This window comes from Carcharodon carcharias, chromosome 5 (assembly GCF_017639515.1).
Source record: "Carcharodon carcharias isolate sCarCar2 chromosome 5, sCarCar2.pri, whole genome shotgun sequence".
NCBI lineage: Eukaryota > Metazoa > Chordata > Chondrichthyes > Lamniformes > Lamnidae > Carcharodon > Carcharodon carcharias.
Window position 1 is genome coordinate 50284316 of NC_054471.1, and position 24048 is coordinate 50308363.

The window sequence follows — 24048 nt, forward strand, 5'->3', positions numbered from 1 at the left end:
GCAGGAGGCGGAGAGTGGGGATAAGGCGGTCCTTCTGAGGATGGCAGCTGGTGACTAGTGGAGTTCCGCAGGGGTCAGTGTTGGGACCACAACTTTATACATTAATGATCTAGATGAAGGAACTGAGGGCATCCTGGCTAAGTTTGCAGATGACACAAAGATATGTGGAGTGACAGGTAGTATTGAGGAGGCGGGGAGGCTGCAAAAGGATTTGGACAGGTTAGGAGAATGGGCAAAGAAGTGGCAGATGGAATACAACGTGGGGACATGTGAGGTCATGCACTTTGGCAGGAAGAATAGGGGCATAGACTAATTTCTAAAAGGGGAAAGAATTCAGAAATCTGGAGTGTAAAGAGACTTAGTCGAGGATTCTCTTAAGGTTAACTTGCAGGTTGAGTCGGTAGTTAGGAAGGCAAATGCAATGTTGGCATTTATTTCGAGAGGACTAGAATATAAAAGCAGGGATGTGCTGCTGAGGCTTTATAAGGCTCTGGCCAGACCACATTTAGAATATTGTGAGCAATTTTGGGCTCCGTAACTCAGGAAGGATGTGCTGGCCCTGGAGAGGGTCCAGAGGAGGTTCAAGAGAACAATCCCAGGAATGAAAGGCTTAACATATGAGGAATGTTTGAGGACTCTGGGTCCATACTCGATGGAGTTTAGAAGGATGAGGGGGGTATCTGATTGAAACTTACAGAATACTGAAAGGCCTGGATAGAGTGGACGTGGGGAAGATGTTTTCATTAGTAGGAGAAACTAGGACCCGAGGGCACAGCCTCAGAGTAAAGGGAAGACCTGTTAAACAGAGATGAGGAGAAACTTCTTTAGCCAGAGAGTGGTGAATCTATGGAATTCATTGCCACAGAAGGCTGTGGAGGCCAGGTCATTGAGTGTATTTAAGATGGAGATAGATAGGTTCTTGATTGGTAAGGGGATCAAAGGTTACGGGGAGAAGGCGGGAGAATGGGGTTGAGAAACTTATCAGCCATGATTGAATGGCGGAGCAGACTCGATAGGCCGAATGGCCTAATTTCTGCTCCTATGTCTTTTGGTCTTATTGCTAAGCCCTTACAGTACAGTATAGTGCTGTCTTTAAAAATGAGTCAGTCAGATCCAAAGAATAAACGTCCCAGAAAAGTGCCTAAAAAGTAAATATTAGAATGAGAAACCGTACAAGTGCTACTATGCTGGCGAGGGGAGTACAGTGTCAATGAATCTACAATTAGATACATTGGGCAGTCTGAAGCTAAAATAAAGACCAGTGTTAATGTTTCTGGCGGTCGTACTGCCAGGTTAACTTTTGTAAGTAGGAGGGACCCTACAATTCCCGTAGTTCCTTTCCCTGTTTAAAACTTAATGCGCTTGTAGAAGTTTCAGCCAGGTTCTCAATCTTATGGAAGCAAACCCATTGACCGCAGCAATTGGGATAAGTAAGGACTTATTGGATGAGGTTCGAGAATCAACCAATAATGCCTTCTGGAAAAATGTTTGCCCTGAGCTTGTGAATGATTTCACAGGGTTTCCCAATGTGGATCCTGTGGTAACCGAAATTGTTGAGTTGGCAAAACATGGTGGAGGGCAGAATTTGAAGATTTGACCACAGATGAAGTCGAGGAGTTGCTTCAGTCTCATCAAGAACAACTCTCTACAAAAGAATTGGTGGGACTGATGAAATTAAGTGAATTTAAATAGGAGCAGAAAGAAGAGCCTAAGAAAGCTCATTTTACACCCAAGATGATGGTGGACCTCATAAGATCAGCTGAAGATTTGAAAATTAGCTGACAGACTATAGCACAAACATGGAAAGAAGCACTGCCTTTTGTGGTGTGATTGACACTGCTATTGGTCCTTACCGAGAACTTGACAAAATTGAAAAGCAAAAGGTGAAGCAGTCAAAAATAACATTTTTTTTTTATCCACATCAATACCTACATCAGCCACTTCACTCGCTCCCTCCACCTGCACTCTCAAGTAAAATACAGTACTGTGAGTGTGGCAGATTTTACATTGTTCTTGTTTTATTGCCTTTTTAAACAATTTTTGCAGTAAATTTCTCAATTTTATTAAAAACATTTTTTATTTGCTTTTGATCCTTTATACAGGTCAAATTTAAGGATGACTGGAACCTATCTGACTCCCATTGTAAAGTATGTTTGTCGCTCAAAATTTCGCCGTTTGCGAGATTCCACGGGAGTGTAACCCCTGCGAATGGCGGAATTTTACTGTAATTTGTAACCATAAGTTACAATACAGTATTTTAATGGAACCAGTGATGGACATTGTATGGCCCAGAGCTTTACTTGATTGCCTTTGGGAAGCACTGACAAGCTTTCAGACTTTTCCGTAAGGTGGGTAATTATGATGGAGCCCTCAGTTTTACATGGCCTAGAAAAGGAGTGAGTTTAGAGACCAAATTTGATTCCATAATTCTTTATATCCTTGAACCTCTTTCAAAGACACATAACAAAATTTAACTGTATGACCGAAGAGCAGATGGGCCATCAAATACCAATTCTGAGGCATTCTAACTTGTACAAATTGATTTGAAAGGTTCTCCATCAACCGTTCATAATATCACACACACCCTTATGGACACGCAAAGAGGGATGAATGATTTAGGCACACTGACTAGAAACACTTTCCTAGCTGCAGTCTGTGACCAAACTCCTTCGTTTACACATTTAAGCTACCTCTAAAAATAGAAGATCTTTAACTGTTTCCTTCCACGTTTGTTGAGACTAAGGTGTGTACAATTATATTTCAACTTTTGACTGTGGTCTTTGGTAACAACTGTTTGTTACCAGCTTCAACAACAAAAACTCGTAGTATTAAAATTTAATTTTGACATTCCCATGGAGTTAAGGATTAGAGATTTAAACTTGTTTCATATTTTGGGATTTTCCGGATGACAGCGAAACCCTTCCTGGTCGTTAGTACAGGTGCTCAGCTATAAAGTTACATCTATTAATAAAGCATCCTTCTGTTAAAATTAACATTTTATAATGCGCTTCAGGTATTTTCTGACTTGTGACTGTTTAGATATTAATTAGAGTTCATCCTGCAGATGATGGTGACTGACCTGGCATGGTAGTAGTTATGGTACTGGGCTAGCAACCCAGAATTTGGAAATTCAAATTCCAACCCTGGCAAGTTATGAAGCTGAATAAATTTAAGATCCAGAAAAAAATGGCCATCAGAACAGAGTCAATAATGTGGCCACGAACTGGTTGGCCCCTGAAGTGGGCTAGCAAACAAGTCAGTTGTGCAAACAATCGCTACTTCAAGAAGGCGGCCCACCACTATAACTTCAGGGCAGCTGGAGACCAGCAATATGCCCACCCTTGCCAGGATTGCTCACATCTTGAGAATCAATACATAAAATAATTATAGTGAAACCTCAATGAGTCACATTTGGATGATATGAAATTGTGGTTATGTCGAAGTCATCAGCCATTCCTGCTGGCAGAATAGCAAATCCCATAGAACACTGCTTGTGGTAAGCTGAAATTCCGCACCGATAACTCTGGATTAGCCAAACTTATCTAAACTTATCATATGATCAGAGCAGAGTTAGACCACACAAGAATGCGAAATTATGGATGCTGGACAAGCCGTCATTTGACATCGAGATCTCCCTGTGAAAGGACATGTAAAACCGAGTTTGGCGAAACTTGTGAGAAAATTAAGTATTGTCAATCAGAGAGAAGGTGAAGTTGATACAGTACATGGAAAGCATGTTTGACTGCATTGATGACATGGTGGACAGCATTGCGTCTGTCTGAAAACAGCACCCTAAGCAGAAAAAGATTACGGAGTTTCTCTGGAGCTAACTCCCAGCCTTCTGCAATGCAAGGCCTTGGCTTTTTGCAAAGTCAGGTCATTGTAAGCTGTGAAGAAATTGAATCAAGTCTTTTTCACACACTTACTGCTTTACTGTGTTTTCATTCAGCATTTGAATCTACATGGACTGTGTTTCTAGGTATATTGGGATACATAGAGACAAGTTCATGTGGGCGTGGAGCCTCCTTGGCTATCATGAAGCTCTGCTTAACACAAACTTGGAGGCAGTACCCCAGGGATTCATCAAGATTATACTTCCGTCCTTCACAGAAAACTGTGATGTCTGTTACTTAAAGTTTTCTGTCTACATCATTGCTCAGCATATAAGTCGATACCCTGCCCTGCCTTTTCATCCACAACCTACTATACTTGCATTAGTAGTCAGCCTCAATCTTTCACTCCACAAATGCAAGTTTTACTTAGCGGTACCTTATAACTGGGCACAAGGGATCAAGCAGGTAAAATGGGTGATGTTGCAATAATATGTGGGAGTTTAAGATACGCTCACACGGAGAAGATCCTATATGGCAAGTGATGAAGAGAAATGTGCTCCAGTGAAACTAATGAAGCATAAAGCCAGTTACGAACTAAAAGTCGTAATATTTGCTAACTCGTCAAATAACTGTGCTGCAACAAGGGAATTTGGTGTTAGTGAAAACCTGGTGCAAGAATGGAGAAAGAAGGGATCCTTGAAGAAGATACCCAAGACCAGATGTGCCATGAGAATAGGGACCAGCCATTGGCCTGATCTTGAGAAGCATGTAACGGAATAGGCCTTTGAAAATTCTCAAAATGGTTACATTGTCATCAGAAATGCAGTACTTTTTTATGCACTTAAGTGGGCTAAATCAAATCCTGAGTTCAGCAAAGATTTCAAAGCAGCAGCTAGTTGGTGTAGCAGCTTTATGGAATGAAAATGCTTAGTGGTTCCGAATGAATTCCATGATTTATTTGTGGTGAATGCCAAAGACAAAGTGTTGTTACTGGCAGAATATGCTTTTTAAAAAAAAACTCTGAAAGATGACTGGGTTTTAGCAATTGTTATGTAAGTTATTACATTCATTAGTATATGATTTTTACATAACAACATGCACCAGCCCCCTAGAGGCACTGAGTGCCTGATCTGCTGCAGCGAAATTTGGGATGGACTTAGTGCACTTGGCATCAATGCACAGTTTTCTGACAGACTTTTACACAACAGGTCTATTGCAAGTGCGTATAGCCTAGGGAGACCTTGAGAAAGGAAATACTAAAAAATACTTGGTAGCATTGATGCATTTGTTTGATTTATGACCTGCACTGTCCGAGCATCAAAGAAGACATTTGCATGAATGCGTTTTCATAACTGTTGGCATTTTTCTGATTTTACCATTTTGTTTTTATTTGTTCCCCTCTATCTTTTGTGATCTTTTATTCTGCACTCAATGTGATCCTTTCTTATTCTATACAGCGATAAATATTTTCAATAATTTTCCATTATTTACCTTTGATATCTTTCATTCCATCTTTAAATTATCCCTGCTCTTCAATCTTAAAACGGACTTGTTTCAGATTTTTGTTTCTTATTTTATTTCATTCTTGGTTCTTGTGGTGTGGTCCCTTCCTCCTTTGTTTTGAATTCCCTTTCAGACTCCTTGATCTTATTTCAGGTGGCTGTGTATTTTTTTTAAAAATGCCGTCGGAGATAAGTACTTCGGTTTTGAATGCAGGTTGATTTATTACTAAGAATATTACTTTGTAATAACTAAACCATCCAAGAGAATAGAATTAAAACAGAAGCACTCTTATCAGTATCTAACATCCTGAAATTTAAAGTACAGTGTAGTTTTGTAATTTAAAAAAAAGTAATAATATAAACGCTGTTTGTGATTTTTGGCACGACGATGAACACAAAAAGACCACTGTGGGATTTCCTAAGTGTGAAAATTATAGAATAAAATTTATCATTTTAATTAAATTAAAGTCATGATCAACAAACTGAGGAAATAAATTAATAAGTGTGGAGAGATGCATCTGGAAAATGTGTATAAACTAGTAGGTACTTGTTCCTTTTTATCGCTGTGTGAGAGTCGTTATTTGGAGGTGCAAAAACACTCCGTTGTTTTATTATGGTTTTTATTCTCAGATGTTGAGAATTAAAAATATGAACTGGAAAGCATGTTACAGGGTCCAATCCTGTTTAATTGTTTTTAAATTGTTTTAAATTCAATGCACAATACTCTTTAAAACTACATAAAGGCCCGTAACTTCTGCGTTCTCCAATGCCATGTTTGGAGGGCACATTATTGGTGTAACTCATTTTGTTAAGCCTACTGCACCTGGTATTCCCAGGCAGTCTCCCATCCAAGTACTAACCAGGCCTGAGTCTGCTTAGCTTCCGAGATCAGGTGTTTTGAGACTAGTATGGCCGCAGGCAGCACTTGAATAGTTTAGCTAAGGGCACAGCTTGTTCTGGAGCACATGTTTAGGTTTGATGTGACCAAGTGCACTCAGCTGTTTCTTGATTTGACAGTGTGAATCAAATTGAATCAAGACTGGTAGCTGTAATATTGGGAACCTCCAGGGGGAGCTGAGATGGGTCATTGATGAGTGTGGATTAGGGCAGGGTGTGGCTTTAGCAAGTCCTGTTGAAATGCTGAGGTCACAGCAGAGTGGTTGGTCAAGTTTCATTCTTTTGTTCCTTTCTATCATTTTGATATAGCTGTATGGTTCATTAGGCTACTTCAGAGGACAGCTGAGAGCCAACCACATTGTGGGATTGGAGTCACCTATAAACTCAGACCAGTTAAGGATGGCAGATTTCCTTCCATAGAGTTTAGGGGGAGGCGGTGGTGTAGGGCTAATGTCGCTGGACGAGCAATCCAGAGGCCCAGGCCTCAACTCCTCTTTCGTGCCAGCTCCTCATGGCCCTCAACTCCCCGATATTTTAAAATCCTCTTTAAATACTTTGTGATCTAGCCTCCGCTGAAATCTTTGAGGAGCTGGCACAAAAGAGGAGTTGAGGCCTGGGGCAGATCAGCTATGAACTTATGGAATAGCGGGGTGGGCTTGAGGGGCCAAATGGCCTACTCCTCCTATTTCTTATGTTCTTAATTGTCTGGCAACATGTGTTGTAATCCCACCCCAACAGCTGATGGAATTTAAATTCAATTAATAAATCTGGAATTGAAAGCTAATTTCAGTAATAGTGACCTTGAAACCATTGTCAATTGTAAAAACGCATCTGGTTCATTAATGTCCTTTAGGGAAGGAAATCTGCTGTCCTTACCTGGTTTTTGCTTACATGTGACTTCAGACCCACAGCAATGTGGTTGACACTTAAATGTTCTCTGAAATGGCCTAGCAAGCCACTGAGTTGTATCAAACTGCTACCAAGTCTAAATGGAATGAAACTGGACAGACCACATGGCATCAACCTTGGCACCACAAACAACGGTGGCACACCTGTCAGCCTTGCAAAGTGCTCCTTACTAACCCCTGGGAGCTTGTGCCAAAATTGAGAGAGTGCCCAACAGACGAGTCAAGCAACAACCTGGTCAAACTCACGGAATCAGACCTTGCAGACCATGTTCTAGATGCCACCATCATCATCCCTGGGTCTGCCCGATCGGTGGCACCAGAGGTGGTGGGCAGCCTAGTGGTATACAGTTTGGAGTGAGCTACCCTGCAATCCTTAACATTGACTCTGGAACCTATGAAGTCTCATGGCATCAAGTCAGTTATGGGCAAGGAAACCTCCTGTTGGCTACCACCTACCGTCCACCCCCCTTGCCCCCAGCTGATGAATCAGTGCTCCTCTATGTTGAACATCGCTTGGAAGAAGCACTGAGGATGGCAAAGGCGCAGAATGTGCTCTGGGTGGGGTTCATCACTGTCCATCAACGAGAGTGGCTCAGTTGCACCACCACAGACTGAGCTGGCTGAGCCCTAAAGGACATAGCTGCTAGACTGGTTCTGCGGTACATAGTGAGGGAACCAACATGAGGGAAAAACTGACATGACCTCGCCCTCACCAATCTACCTATCACAGATGCATCTGTCCATGACAGTATTGGTAGGTGTGACCATCTTGTGGAGACACAGTCATGTCTTCACATTGAGGATACCCTCTGTCCTGTCATGTGGCACTGGCACTGTGTGAAGTAGGATAGACTTCAATCAGATCTAGCAGCTCCAAACTGGGCATCCATGAGACACTGTGGGCCATCAGCAGCAGCGGATTTGTACACAACCACATTACTGCCCCGTCAGTCTACTGTCGATCATCAGCAAAGTGATGGAAAGGATCACCGACAGTGCTATCAAGCAGCACTTATTCAGCAATAACCTGCTCATTAATGTTCAGTTCGAGTTCCTCCAGGAGGACTCAGCTCCTGACCTCATTACAGCCTTGTTCCAAATATGGGAAAAAAAATGCTGCATTCCAAAGGTGAGGTGAGAATGTCTGACCTTGACATCAAGGCAGCATTTGGCCAAGTGTGACATCAAGGAGCCCTAGCATAACTGGAGTCAATGGGAATCGGGGGAGGAAAACTCTCCACTGGCTAGAGTCATACCTAGAACAAAGGAAGATGGTTGTGGTTGTTGGAAGTCAATCATCTCAGTCCCAGGACAACACTGCAAGAGCTCCTCAGGGTAGTGTCCTCGGCCCAACCATCTTCAGCTGCTTCATCAATGACATTTCCTCCATCATAAGGCCAGATGTGTGGATGTTTGATGTTTGCTGATGATTGTGCGATGTGTAGCACCATTTATGACTCAAACTAAAGCAGTCCATGCCCATATGCAGTATGACCTAGACAACATTTAGGCTTGGGCTGACAAATGGTAAGTAACATTTGTGCCACACAAGTGCCAGGCAGTTGCCATCTCCAACAGGAGAGAATCTAACCATTGTTCCTTGACATTCAATGGCATTACCATTGCTGAATCCCCCACTATGAACATCCTGGGGTTACCATTGACCAAAAACTGAACTGAGTCAGCCATGTAAATACTGTGCAAGAGCAGATTATAGGCTAGAAATCCTGCGGCAAGTAACTCACCTCCTGACTCCCCAAAGCCTGTCCACCATCTACAAGGCACAAGTCAGAAGTATGATGAATACTCTCCACTTGCCTAGATGAGTGCAGCTCCAACAACTCTCAAGAAGCTTGACACCATCCAGGACAAGAGCCTGCTTGATTGGCACCCCCTCCACAAACATTCACTCCCTTCACCATCAACGCACAGTAGCAGCAGTGTGTACCATCTACGAGATGCACTGCAGGAACTCACCAAGGCTCCTTAGACAGCACCTTCCAAACCCACGACCACTACCATCTAGAAGGGCAAGGCCAGCAGACAGATGGGAACACCACCACTGGCAAGTACCCTCCAAGCTACGCACCATCCTGACTTGGAAATATATCGTTGTTCCTTCACTATCACTGGGTCAGAATCCTTGAACTCCCTTCCTAACAGCACTGTGGGGCCTGCAGCGGTTCAAGAAGGCAGCTCACCACCACCTTCTTGAGAGTAGTTAGGGATGGGCAATAAATGCTGGCCTAGCCAGCGAAGCCCACACCCCATGAATGAATAAAAACAAACCCAAAATATGTTGTATGCTTTCAGCAGGTCAAATTTGTGAGCTTCAAATTCATGCTTCTTAAAAGTTAGTCAGTTGAATGGTAAGTGGCGGTACTAAGTATGTTCTTGTATTGTTTTTAACCACTCTTCAATGCATAAACAAGGGCATAAACTTTGATCTCATTTTTCCTCCACAAAGCAATTTGTATTTGTTGTAAGAATTTGCAGAGTCATCAAGCTAACTGAATCCATATGTCCATGGGATTGCAAGCATTATAGAACATTTTATATGGTTTATTTTTTGAAAAAGATGACTTTAACCAAATTACACCATGAACTAATGATCACTAGTATATTAAAATTGTATATCGTGAATTTGACTGTATATAAATGATGCAATATGCTGTGTTAGGCCTCCAAGTCATCTATGCTTGAAAGGCTTTGAAGCTTTATGTTTTCAACTACATGGATTAGTTTGCACAAGTCATCTTCTGATGGGTAGATAAATCCAATATATAGACACAAAAGGCTGATTGCAGTCTGCATAATTAATATCTTATCCCAGGGCATCTTTTCATGGTGAAAGAAATGTACAAGAGGGAATTTGTCCAGCCTTAGAACCATAGAACACTACAGCACAGAAAAAGGCCATTCGGCCCTTCTAGTCTGTGCTGAAATATTATTCTGCTAGTCCCATTGACCTGCACCTAGTCCATAAACCTCCAGACCTCTCCCATCCATGTATCTATCTAATTTATTCTTAAAACTTAAGAGTGAGCCCGCATTTACCACATCAGATGGTACCTCGTTCACACTCTCACCACTCTAAGTGAAGAAGTTCCCCCTAATGTTCCCCCTAAACCTTTCCCCTTTCACCCTAAAGCCATGTCCTTTCATGTTTATTTCTCCTAAGCTAAGTGGAAAGAGCCTACTCTCATTTACTCTGTCTATATCCCTCATAATTTTGTAAACTTTTATCATATCTCCCCTCATTCTTCTACGCTCCAAGGAATAAAGTCCCAACCTGTCCAATCTCTCCCTGTAACTCAACTCCTTAAGACCCGGCAACATCCTAGTAAATCTTCTCTGCATTCTCTCGATCTTACTGATATCCTTCCTGTAGTTAGGTGACCAGAACAGCACACAATACTCCAAAGTTGGCCTCACCAATGTCTTATACAACCTTACCATAACATCCCAACTCCTATACTCAATACTTTGATTTATGAAGGCCAGTATGCCAAAAGCTTTCTTTACAACCTTGTCTACCTGTGACGCCACTTTCAGGAACTATGTATCTGAACTCCCAGATCCCTTTGTTCCTCCGCTCTCCTCAGTGCCCTACCATTTACTGTGTATGCCCTACCTTGGTTTGACCTTCCAAAATGTAACACCTCACACTTTTCTGCATTAAATTCCATCTGCCATTTTCTGGCCCATTTTTCCAGTTGGTCCAGATCTCTCTGCAAGCTATGAAAGCCTTCCCCGCCGTCCACAACGCCTGCAATCTTAGTGTCATCAGCAAACTTGCTGATCCAATTCACCACATTATCATCAAAATCATTGATATAGACAACAAACAACAATGGTCCCAGCACAGATCCCTGAGGCACACCACTAGTCACAGACCTCCAATCTGAGAAACAATCATCCATTACCACTCTCTGTCTTCTCCCACAGAGCCAATTTCAAATCCAGTTTACAACCTCTCCATGGATACAAAGTGTCTGAAACTTCTGAACTAACCTCCCATGTGGGACCTTGTCAAAGGCGTTACTAAAGTCCATGTAAACAACATCCACATCCTGTCCTTCATCTACTTTCTTGGTAATCTCCTCGAAAAACTCTACAGGGTTCGTTAAACACGACCTACCATGCACAAAGCCATGCTGACTATCCTTAATCAGCCCTTGGCTGTCCAAATAATTGTATATCCGATCTCTCAGAACACCTTCCAATAATTTACCTACTACTGACGTCGGGCTCACTGTCCTGTAAACCTGAAAATTCTTTTAATATGCAGTAACTCAGTTTTACCATTATTTTTTAGTAAGGACATGATTGTTCTGAATTTTGTATTGAGTCATACAAGTCCTCTATAATTTTTGCATAATGTTCTGAATTATGGGCAAGGTCCTTTTGGTTAGCTTGGCTCAGTTGGTTGTAAAAAATGGTCAGGAGGTTGTGAGTTCCATTCTAGTTTTAGGTCTTGAACATGTAAGCTGCTCTGACACTTGCTGCTGTATTGTTCGCAGTTTGGATGCAATATTAAACCACTCTTGCCTGCTCAGATGGATGGAAATGGTCCCATGGCATGATTTGAAGAAGAGCTGTTGTCCTAGGCAACTTTCCTGTTGCCAAAAACACCACCAGAAACAAATTCATTGGTCATTCCTAACAGCACTGTGGGTGTACCTACTCCACATAGAAGCTTGACACCAAGAAGGCAGCTCACCATCAGCGTCTCAAAAGTAATTAGGAATGGGCAACAAATGCTGGCCTAGTCAGTGACGCTCACATCCCGGCAATAACTCTTTAGTGCGGGCTTGTATCTTAAGGTTGCGGATTGGATTTAGTGAAATGTTAGCCACGTATATAGAATGATAGAATAGTTGTAGAACTGAATGAGGCCATTTAGCCCATTGTTCCCTTGCTGGCTCTCTGAAAGAGCAGCGCACCTAGTTCCACTCCCCTGCCTGGTCCCTGTAGCTCTGCACCTTTTTCCTTTTCAGATAACAATCCGATTTCCTCTTGAATGCCTTGATTAAACCCCCAGCACACATTCAGACATTGCATTTCAGATCCCAACCACATGTTGCGTGACAAAGTTTTTCCTTTTGTCACCATTGCTGGGTTTGCTAGTGACCTTAAATCTGTGCTTTCTGGTTCGCAACCCTTCCACCGATGGGAACTGTTTCTCCCTGTCTTCTCTGCCCAGACCCCTCATGATTTTGAATATCTCTGTCAAATCTCCTCTCATTCTGATCTCTAAGGAAATCAGCCCCATCTTCTCCAGTCTACCCACATAATCAAATGGCTCCGTGTGCAGTAAATTACTCTCTGTAACTGCTCCTCCTCCCTGGAACCATTCTCTTGATTTTTTTTGCACCCACTCTAATGTCCTCATGTCCTTAATTCTAGTTTTCTGTGAAATCCTGGTGAATGATTAAAAATCTGCTGTGGAAACCAATATGATTGCCTTTTTTTGCACCGGATTTGATATTACTTTTTAGTATCTGCTCTGTAATATTTATTCCCTGAAGAAAACTTCTGTAGATTTATCACCTGATGAATTTTGCTCAGCCAGCTGAAGATCTTTTTGGATAAAATGTCTTGGTTGAGTTGTTGGAACTTTACAAGCCAGTAAATATTTGCCATATGCAAAAACTGGTGCTGGAATCTAATTTACAAGCATTAATATGTAGGATTTTATGCAGTTGCCAAGGGATTCGCTGCATCTGTTGTTTCAAAGAAAAAGGTGCTACTTTGCACCATGTTAACACTGCTCTGGGAATTGAACATTTCGGTGTATTTTACGGTTTAGCTCACCACAATGCATTTGCTGAATTCTGCGTTGTGTGTATGGTGTGGGAATTTAAAAAAATTTTTCTCATTGAAAATCAGTAAAATACAAGACATTTGGAGTTTGTTTCTTCCTTGCATTAATAAATTAGCCTGTCTCTGTGATGCAGGGCTACCTCTCCATTTATGCATGTTGCGGTCTAAATCTCTGGAATCTGCAGGCTGAACTTAGGTTTTTGTATTGAGCTGGTCGAACTGGTACCCCCCGATTTGGTGAAGCCTTGTTGTCCAGGCTGTGAACATCCCCTACTGGCTAATCTTAGTCCTGCCCTTCCAGTTCACTGCTAATGAGAAATTTTTTTTTTTAACTGCTCAATCACTTTCACCCAGTTATTCAATAAAAATGGAACGGTATACTTAAACCTAGCTAATGGAAAGTACAGGTTCTTAACCCTTAATAACCTTTTTGGGTGCGTGGGGTAAAAAAATCAAGTAATCATGATTTAAGTCTTAGGAGTAACAGTGCAGAATCAACGGAAAATTGCTACCTGTTCAGAATGTGTTGGGCCCAGAATGGTTTAAGAGGTGAAGCTGAGGGGATCTGCAGCTTTTTAATAATTAGAGCTTGAATGCTCTAATGTATAGATGGGAGAAGCCTTTTGTTATTCTTTTCACTTTCTTGACAACACAGTTGTTAGGTCTTCTCTTCAGTCCACTCGATGGGTTGATTTGCTTTCCCACCAGAAAATAAATATCCAGCATTTGGGCCAAGTGGTTAGCAATGGATTGAATTGGTTTCTGAATGGGGAAGAAGAAAAGTAAAACTGCTACAGCTGCTGGAAATCTGAAATTAAAACACAAAATTGCTGTAAATACCTAGCAGGTCAGGCAGCACCTGTGGGACAAGGAACAGAGTTCAGGTTTTAGCTCTTGTGCCCCATCACATCTTTACTTTTGGTTTTGGAGAAGGGCCGGCTACCCTTGGCATAAAACCATTTCAGCTGAAGATCTATAATGGAAGCTAAAGATTTATCTGGTGATGTAAAAGCAAAGGTAAAGATTGCTGTGAAAAGAGATTTTTTTGTTGAAGCTTTTCGTCTTGCACTCATCAGGATAATTCACAAGAAAATACCAATGTAGGTAAGGCAAGGTGTATTAAAAATTTGAGCAACAAGTTAAGCTTGCTGCTACTATGCAGTAATAACATGAGTAATAGTTACCATTAACAGGACACTATTGTCAAAAAGCCGTTCTGCCTAACACACAAATGAGTAATTTGGTGTATGAATTTCAGTGCCACTGTGATGCTAGGTATGTAGACCGTACATCTCAAAGACTGGCAGATCATATCAAACAGCATGTCCCTTCCGCAGTTCACAGCGAGCAAGGTATGCACCATACCCAACCAGCCAATGCTTGCAAAACTCAAAACACAGTAACCAACATGAGATGTGATTCCACGATTGGACAACGTTTGTTAAATAATCCTCAGTGTACTAAGAATTATGCTGACAGCCAATTTAAGATTGTCATTCGGGCTCAAAGTGCGTTGCATTTACATGTAATGGAAGCTACATACATTGATTTACAGAGCTCTGATCTTTGCAGGCAGAAAGAACATGTACACACATTGTGCCTGTTTCAGCTAAACAAAATAAGTGTCAGCCATTTGCTGGTTCATTCCCTAGGGCAATGTCTTGACCAATCAGAGTCAAGCTACCTGGTTTAAATTTCAAACAATGTTTGGAAGTTAACTGTCAGTCACCATCCACTGGTGCATTCTCCATGCCAACGCCTCCACCAATCAGAGTCCACTTGCTAACCAATCAGCTGTCTCTTCTCATCCAGTATAAATATGTTGTTTCCCCCTGACATTGGTGTTTTCTTGCAAATTGCCCTGATGAGTACATGATGAAAAGTTTCAACAAATGTCTCTTCTTCAGTAATACTCAAGTTTTGTACTACCAAACAACTAAAGTTAAAGATTCTATCGCTCCGTCATATCCAATATTCTCTTTTAGCTAAGTTTGTAGTGTGTACTTGTGATGAGTTTCTCTGCTCACCTACTAGTTTGTTACAAACTGGTCATCGACAATTCTAATTATTTTTGATGCTCTGCTGAATTAGATCACGTAATACAAGAAGTTAGGACACTTGAATTTTCTGTCAACTGCCTCTGCATAATTTCCTCAATTATGCTAGGGAATTGAGTTTTTTTTTCTTTATTCTTTCATGGGATGGGGTGTCGCTGGCATGGCCAGTATTTGTTGCCCATCCCTAACTGCACTTTCAGAGTGCAGTTAAGAGTCCTACGATGCTGTGGGTCTAGAGTCAAATGTAGGCCAGACCAGGTAAGGACAGCAGATTTCCTTCTCTAAAGGACAATAATGAAGCAGCTGGGTTTTTACAACAATTGATAAAGGTTTGATAGTCAGCATCACTGAGCCTAGTTTTATATTCCAGATCTATTAACTGAAGTTAAATTCCACTAGCTGCCATGGTGGGATTTGAACCCATATACCCAGACCATTAGGCTGGGTCTTTGGATTACCAGACCAGTAACATTACCACTAAACCACCATCTCCCCACAGGATATTCCTGCATCGGCAGTTGTATGAACTCAGCAATCAAGGCATCTACCTTGCCCCCGGTATCTGGATGAAGGTGTCCTGCCTTGAGCTGGCCCCTTCACCTTTCTGGGTAAATTTTGGCTTCACTTTCTCTAATGATTTTTCATAGTGGATTGGTTCACCTGTATAATGATTAGTCAGTTAGAACAAACCTTATGGAACTGATATTATACTACATATTTGAAACAGTAAACTTTACTGTAATGGATCCCCTCAAAATGGCAGAAAAGATTGGAACATTCGCTTTAGTAAAATTGGGCGATTTGTTGCATCAAAAATTGAAAATGTGCCAATTTAAATTGAGCTTAATTTTATTGGGTTTATTGAAAAAGGAAGTATAGATTGTTTCATGTTGCTTTAGTGTTTCGCAGTAAACAGTGTTTTTAACTTGTTAACCAGACCAAGAAGATCTGCTGGAGATTTGAATTTGCAGTGCGTTCCTGACCCCAAGGCTCTTTTTTTTGTATGGCCATTTAGTGGGTTGGTAGGGACTTTTGAGCACGACTCTCCAAGACCTTTTCTGAGGTCGAGACTGCCCTTGTGAGCCCAAGAGCAAATCTTAATTCTCCACCCCCCCCCCCCCCCCCCAGCCAACCAACCCCTCCAACCCCTGCTATTTTCGTGTGCTGGTGCAGGTCTTGAAAGTCTGTTTTTTTTAAAAAAAAAGCCTTGTTGGAGAGCTCATGACCACTGGGAGGAGCCCGCTAAGAATTTGGGAAAATTTTGTCAAGTAGGTGTTAAATATTTTGACACGTTCAAATGTTGCTATTAGATGATGTATTATGATGTATATGCATTCTAACTGCAGTGTCTTATCATAGGGTTCTGTCCTGAAAAGGTGCATTGACCAGCATTGTAAGTGTTGAGATGCATTAGAGTACTTTTTCCAATTGGGAAAGTGTTCCTGTGCATTCAAAACTGAAGCAACACCACTTGGTATTTCTAGTTTAATGATCTGAAGTGACTAAAATGTCCAAATCACTTTTAAATTTGGTTTAAAAAAAGTTCAGCTTTCACCTAGAGAAAAAAGAAGCTATCTGCTTCTGGACTACTTTGATTGACAGGACATCTGGTATGGCTTTCAATAGACCCCCATTATTCACATTGGTAATTTTTGTTTTGACAGCTGAGCTTATTATGAATGCTTAGCTGAGTTTTAAAAGCTTAAGAACAATTCACCTCAGCAGGAGGCCATGTTCACGTGTTGGTCATTTTAAGAGGTTATTAAAGGATTATCTGTCTTTGATATGGTCACTGACTTAAGTGCTTATTTTTACAACAGATTGACCACCTGAGGGGATTTACATTTTTTTGAATGGCTTTTGTGCAAGATCAGCCATGATCTCATTGAATGGTGGAGCAGGCTCGAGGGGCTAAATAGCCTACTCCTCCTTGTTCATATGTTTCTAACAGTTTTTTTCGCAGTATGAAGTATGTTTGAATAATAGCTCTATTAGATTGTTAGAATTTTTTTTTAATGTCCATTTCAAAGATATTCTGAGGTCTGCCGATAGTGGATAATTGGCTAAGTGGCCATGGAGGGTACATTGGGGAGGTATGGAAGGGGGATGAGGGGTGAGGTCTAGAGGGCATAAGAAAATGTTGGGAGCTGGGCTTCTGGCCCTGAGAACAAGGCAGGCCTTCTAACCAGCCCACCTTAGAACCCCCACTTTCCATTGCATTGCAGCTCTCCCGGCTAATATCTCTCTGAGACAAACATATTGGAGCAATGGGGTGTTTGGAGGCAAACTCATGCGTTGGAAGCCACAAAAGGGCACAACTTGCATTTTCCTGTCCTTACACAAAATCCAACCCGAAGTGTTTATTAATAACTTGTTGTAGAATCTAAAGGAGAAAGAACTCTGCTGAGTTGTCTGGAACATTGCAGGGGAAAGTTAAGACTGTGTAATCTTATTAGCAATTGTATTTTCAGAGCCTCACAATGTATTTGAGAGTAAGCAAGCTTACTTTAGGTCGAACTGTGATGTGGTTATGCATGAAGTAAGAGATAATGCAATGAATAGAGTTTCTGGACGTTTGCCTCTTTGTCAGTTGAATTATTATTTGAATCAGAGAAATTACACAGAAGGAAGTCATTGGATTGGTGTGAGCCCTTCAGCTGGACATACCTTCTAATGCATTTCCTTGCCTGTTATTATAGTCCTTTTATAGTCCTGTACAGCTCCCTTTTATATGGTGATTTGGTCTTTGCTTCAATAGCTACTTGCAGCCAAGTGCTCTAAGTTTGGTTTTATTTTATGAATCAAATATTTCAAATTATCCTGTAATTGGCATTAAGCAACTTAATTAAAACAGTACTCGTCTTCATTGCGCTCAAAAAATCAAACAGGTAACTCAAATTGAATTGAAAGGAGTGGATTGGAAACACATTTTTCTACATACCGCCTCCTCACATTCTCCTGTTATTCTCAAGTCTGAAACCCTGTATTAATGATTAAACAAGCAGTAGAAACATTTGATCATAATTTTGGAAACTTTTATGAGCCCTCCACCCCACTCCCACACCCTTAAGTTTTATGTTCTGATGATAAAAGGCTCTTTTAACTTTTTTTGGAACCATGACCACTCCTTCCTGGTATGATTATGGTGAATCTTCACAGTATTCTTTCTGTGGCTCTAATATCTTTCTTATTGGGTGCCATGAGCTACACATGGTACCTCTAGTTCATAACCAATGTCTTTGTCCAGATCACTTTGTTTGAAATCCAGAATTTTGTTTGCCATTCTTATGGCCTTTTGTACTTGAACTCCCACCTTTAAAGAAGCTTTAAATCTCCTGTTCCTCCACTGCTCAGGCTCTTGCCATTTAGGGCATGCTGGCTTTTGTTCTTTGGTTCCTTTTATTCTCCACCCTCAAAAGTGCTACTTTATATTTGACTGCATCTACTAGCTGTCTGCCCACTACAATAACTTTATCTGTGTCCCCTTGCACTATCCTGCATTCTTTCTCATAATTTGCCATGTTCCCTAATTTGGTATTATCCGCAACCTTGGATTTTATTCCTCTTGAGCCTAGGTCAAATCCTTTGGCGTGAATTTTCCTGTCGGCGATTTGGGGGCGGGGCCCGCTCGCCGACGGGAAAATGTCAGGAGGAATCCCCGACGTCATCCCGGTTCCTTTAAATTTTTAGGAAGGTGGGCGGACAGCGAAATCAGCTGTCCGCCCGCCGACCTGTCAATGGCCAATTAAAGCCATTGACAGGATAATTAAGATAATTAAAGACCTGCCTGTCCAACCTTAAGGCTGGTGGGCAGGCCAGGAGCTCTGTCGAGCTTCTGATAATACATGAAACCTCATCCACTGGCAGGGTGAAGTTTCATGTCCGTTTTTAAAAAGTCTAATGGTGTGACATTGTCACATGAGGGGGACATGATAATTTTTTAATTTTTCTATTTTTTTTGACTTCTTACCTGTCACTAATCTCGCTGAGACAGGACTTTGCCTCAGGGAGCAGCGCGCTCTTTGACAGGTGGGGAATCCCACTCCCCTGCCCCCAAGCACAGGAAGCGCTATGCCGGGAAGGCCACTGGGTGGGCTTTAATTGGCCCGCCCACTCAAAATGGCGGCGGGCCCCGTTTCGGTGGTGGGGGTGGGCTATCCGTCCACCGCCGAGCCAGTGGGGCCTGCCCACCATCCGAGGGAAAAATTCTGCCCTTTTTATTTAAACGGAAAACAAATCTCCTGTGAATAATTGCAGCGCCGAGAGCTTCCATTTACATAGCGCTTTAAAAAAAATAAAACTTCCAAGTTGCTTTGTAGGAAGGTAATTGGACAAAAATGGATGTTGAGCCAAAGAAGGGCTGTTTAGGATGGATAACCAAATTCTCTGCTCCAAATAGTGGATTTTAAGCAGCTCCATGATGGACAGGCAAAGGGGCGAAGTGGGTAATTCTAAAGAACAAAGCCTAGGTGGCTGAAAGCATCGTTGTCAATGGGTGAGTGCAGATGAGGTGACTTGCAAGAGGCTAGCAAGTTTGGGTGAAGGGGGCTTTATGACCTGGGTTGGTTGCAGAAATAGGGAGGGGCAAAGCTATAAAACAATTTAAACACAAGGATGAGAATCTTAAATTTTAAACTTTGAGCAACTTTGAATCAATGGAGATGTCAGGAAGGTATAATAATTTTCATAATGTTATTGGAATTTATTGTAGAGTAATAGTGGATCTGTGTCTGTGTGTGTGTGTGGGACTTAATTGAATTAAGGGCAGCTGGTCTGAAGGCTTTGATGTATTGGAAGATAAGCTAGGTTGAAGTGTTAAGTAGGTAAACACGGGGGAATTTTTAGAATGAAAGGTGTAAAGGGAACAATTGCATTTTTACATAAACTAGACAAGCTTGAATTCAAAAGAGGGTGTGAAATGTTACACCTAGCCAGGAGAAGTTAAGAAACTGTGTGTTTATTTCTCCCAAAGAGCACTGGTAAAATTGGCACTGTGATAAAGTTTTATGGTTAGAGAGGCAAAGTCCAAAAGACAAAGCGAAACAATGGGAATTTGCATTCAAAGGGGAAAATATGTATAAACGGGGGAAGGCTGTGTGTAAGGGCAGGCATTCTAAAATCTAACACAAGTGTGGAAAGCCTCCAGCATCTAAGCCTCAAGCTGCTGTCTACAAGGAACTGAAGCTGAGAAAAACTCACTTTGAATTCGATTGTTCAGGGTGTATTGTGTGTTACTTTGCCTTGGTCTTTTAAAATCTATGTATCTCACTGTTGCTTTAACAGAGGCCTAACTGGGGTTTGGATTAATTAGGGGATTTTGAAGTTATCATAGTATTTTGTAGACCTGTGTATGTGCTTAAAATCATTTCTTCTATTAATAAAGGTTTGATTTAGTTTTGTAGGAAACCTATAAGACTTGCTGGCCACCTTTTTACGGAATTCAAAGCCAGCATCTTGAAATAAGTACAAATTGCAAGTGGTTGTGGTAGCTGCTTCAAGTTTCCTTCTAGGATTTGGGCAGGTGGGCATTTACCGTCCTCCTGCCATAACAGGAGATAAGCAGTGACAAATGAGTGAGATTTAGTGCAAAATAGGATGCAAGCAGCAGGATTTTTAATTAGCCAGGAGAATGATGAAATAGTTAAGTCTGAAGGTGACATTGGCATGGAAGAGGGTTCAATGGCTGATGAGATGAGACAGGTGTGGTGGCAAGCAATTTAACAAAGTTGGTAACTGGTAGCCTTGGTGATGGAGAGCATATGGGGTCAGCACCTCAGCTCAGGGTCAAATAGTGAGCAGAGATTGTGAACAAAAACAGAATTACCTGGAAAAACTCAGCAGGTCTGGCAGCATCGGCGGAGAAGAAAAGAGTTGACGTTTCGAGTCCTCATGACCCTTCGACAGAACTAGGTGAATCCAAGGAAGGGGTGAAATATGATATCATATCACATCATATTTCACCCCTTCCTTGGATTCACCTAGTTCTGTCGAAGGGTCATGAGGACTCGAAACGTCAACTCTTTTCTTCTCTGCCGATGCTGCCAGACCTGCTGAGTTTTTCCAGGTAATTCTGTTTTTGTTTTGGATTTCCAGCATCCGCAGTTTTTTGTTTTTATTTAGAGATTGTGAACAGTCTGATTTAGCTTGTGAAAAGGGCAGGTGAGGCTGTGGAGTTTATGATGGGTGCAATGGATGATGTCTTCAATCTTCCTGATGTTTCACTGGGGGAAATTGTGGCTCTTCCTTTGCTGGATATTAGACAAATAGTATGACAGCAGGGAGGCGTTGGAATTGATGAGCGAGATGTCATCAGCATGCACGTAGAAGCTGATACCATGTGTGTAGATGAGGAAAAGATGGTACCAAGGACAGTACATTGAGAGATTCCAGAGGTAACGGTATGGGACCACGTAGAAGAACTTGCTTTTTTTTTCAACTTTCTCTTGGAATTCTTTTACCATAATTCATATATAGAATGCATGAATAAAATATCTGTTAACCACCTGGTTTTAGAGTACTGTAAAGTAATTCAGAATGACGTTAATAAAATGTAAAGCATAAACCTGAAATTTGTTGGCTTCACCTTACAAATTGTTTTGAAATTTTACTTCTTTTTTAGCTGGTTATTTTATTTTTTGTTACTACAATGAGCATAAAACTTTTATAAATTAAAAACAAACTGGCTTTGCGACATTGCTAACTCGTTGACTGAAGTCTTGAGAAATGACCTGTGCTATTTCCATATCTCAACACTCGGGAGACCACGTGTGTGGTATAAACAATACTGGATACTGGGATTGAGTGGCAAAGCTGTAACAAAATCGAGGAGTTCAAATGACCACAATTTAAATGTCATTTGAACTCCTGGATGGCCTTACCTCTTTTATTTAAACTGCCCATGTTATTTTATGTAATACGGACTGTTCTTGCTATAATTTGAAAGAAAATACAGTGGAGCATGCTTATAGTTGTAAGTTAAAAGTACTGTGCAGTCCATGCTGAGTTCAGTTATTGGAATTGCCTAAATCTCCAAAGGGTATTGCAGCCCTTGCTGATGTCATTATTGGAGAGTACAGCACCCTGTGAATCACAGAAAGGTATTGCGTTACTGTAACTCAATCACACTGTTCAGATGTCCTAAAGTGCAAAAGTGAAACCTGAGCAGTTTGTGTCTACACAATCCAGAGATTGAATTACAACCATAAACCTGACTATTATTTCTTATAGATAACGTATTCAAATAATTTATTTTCTTTTTAACTTTTCATGTCATTGTATGGTGGGGGCCACTGAGCTTGCTTGATTAAACAAAGGGCCACAATACAGATCTAAGGGTCATAAAGGTGCCATTACTGTAGGGCCTAGAGATAATTTTGCATGATATGGTGGGTACAGTCATATTCAACTTATTTTGCTTTATTGCAACAGATGACAAGGTAAGTTATATTCTATCTGTTTATATGTGGAATGGGGAACTGTAATTATGCATATAATTAAAATGAGGGACTTGGATGATCAGGTGAAGCAAGAAAATAAAACTCATACTTCATATCAGTCTTAAAATAGAGCTTAGAAAATAATTTCCTTCTATCTGTTCATACTGTGTGCTTCAAAGAAGCCGAGATGGAGGCCATTTGGTCCATTGCACTGTGTAGGTATCAGTTCTTGAACAGGAGCTCTCTAATTTCAGGCTGCCTGGTATCTCTAATATTCAGTTTTTCTCTTGAGCGGAACGGGCACAAGCCAGTACATGAAATGAGTGGCTCGTTAACATTGCAAATCAGGAGAGCTTAATGAATTTGGAAACCAATGCACTGTTATATTTTCAGCCTACAGTTCAATTGAGGATATTGTCAGAGGAAAAAGAAAGCCAATGGATTATTTTTGTAATTTTGGCACTTGCTTTTATAGGCATAATGCAGCAGTCACAAACAGCAATGAGATGAATCACCAGTTAATCTGCTTTCATAGTGTTGGTTAAGGGATGGATGTTGGTCAGGATTTTGGAAGAGCTACCTGCGCTTTCTCTAAAGATTATCATGAGGTTTTAATTTTATATCCATCTAAGTAGATTTAACATCACATCTGACAATGCAGCAATCGCTGAATACAACACTGAAATGTCTTCCTACATTGTTTGCTCAAGTCCTATAGTGGAACTTGAATCTGCAGCCTTCTGACTTGGAGGCAAGAATGCTTCAGGCTATCCTGGATATCAAACTGTTACCCCGGTGAATTATGCTTTATGACTACACTGTATAAGGCACCTGCTTATGATTGATGTATGACAATCAATTTATGGTCAAAAAATTGTGATGACCCAATCACTCCTTATGTCACTGAATGGAGTAACACTGCTGTTATAATAAATTGCTAACCACTCAGAGCAAAAAGTCTTGGCCATCAACATTTCACTACTTAAGCTCATGTGAAGCAGTGGCAAATGCCTCCTTGTAATGCATTGATTGATATCTCTCTGTTGACTGACTGAATCTGTTATCAGTACATTTAAAAGTGTGCATTCCAGTTCCATTAATGAGAAACTAGTCTCATGATGGTAATATTTTGATATTTTCAGAAGATGAAATGAGCAACTAACTTGAGACAGGCTCCATTCTTTCTAAAAAGATGATCCTGAGACCATTTAATATCATTGAATACAAGCTTTTGGATCATTAAGCAGCTTTGATTTATGCTGGAGCAAGGATGTGATGAAGATGACTTATGGCCCTGACAGAAGAACGGCAGAATTTGTAAAGAATCACTGCATAACTTAACATTATCACTGGCTGCAGAGCACCCTGAGCAGGGAGGGTGAACAGCCAGCAGTCATGGTCCACAACAGTACCAATGATATAGATAGAAAGAGGGATGTGGTCCTGTGGTCAAAATTTAGGGAGCTAGGTAGAAAATTAGCAAGCAGGACCTCAAAACTAGTAATCTCAAAAAGTAATCTCCAGATTACTTCCCAGTACTATGCACAAGTGAGTATAGAAGTAGGAGGATAAAACAGATGATGGTTAAT

General features: G+C 41.1%; 1 protein-coding gene and 1 pseudogene across 8 annotated transcripts in view; one reads left to right on the plus strand and one right to left on the minus strand.

Moving 5' to 3' along the window:
- pdss2 (prenyl (decaprenyl) diphosphate synthase, subunit 2) overlaps positions 1-24048 on the plus strand; it is a 221873-nt gene that overhangs the window by 139350 nt on the left and 58475 nt on the right. The window lies entirely within an intron of this gene.
- On the minus strand, positions 6147-6255 carry LOC121278488 (annotated as a pseudogene).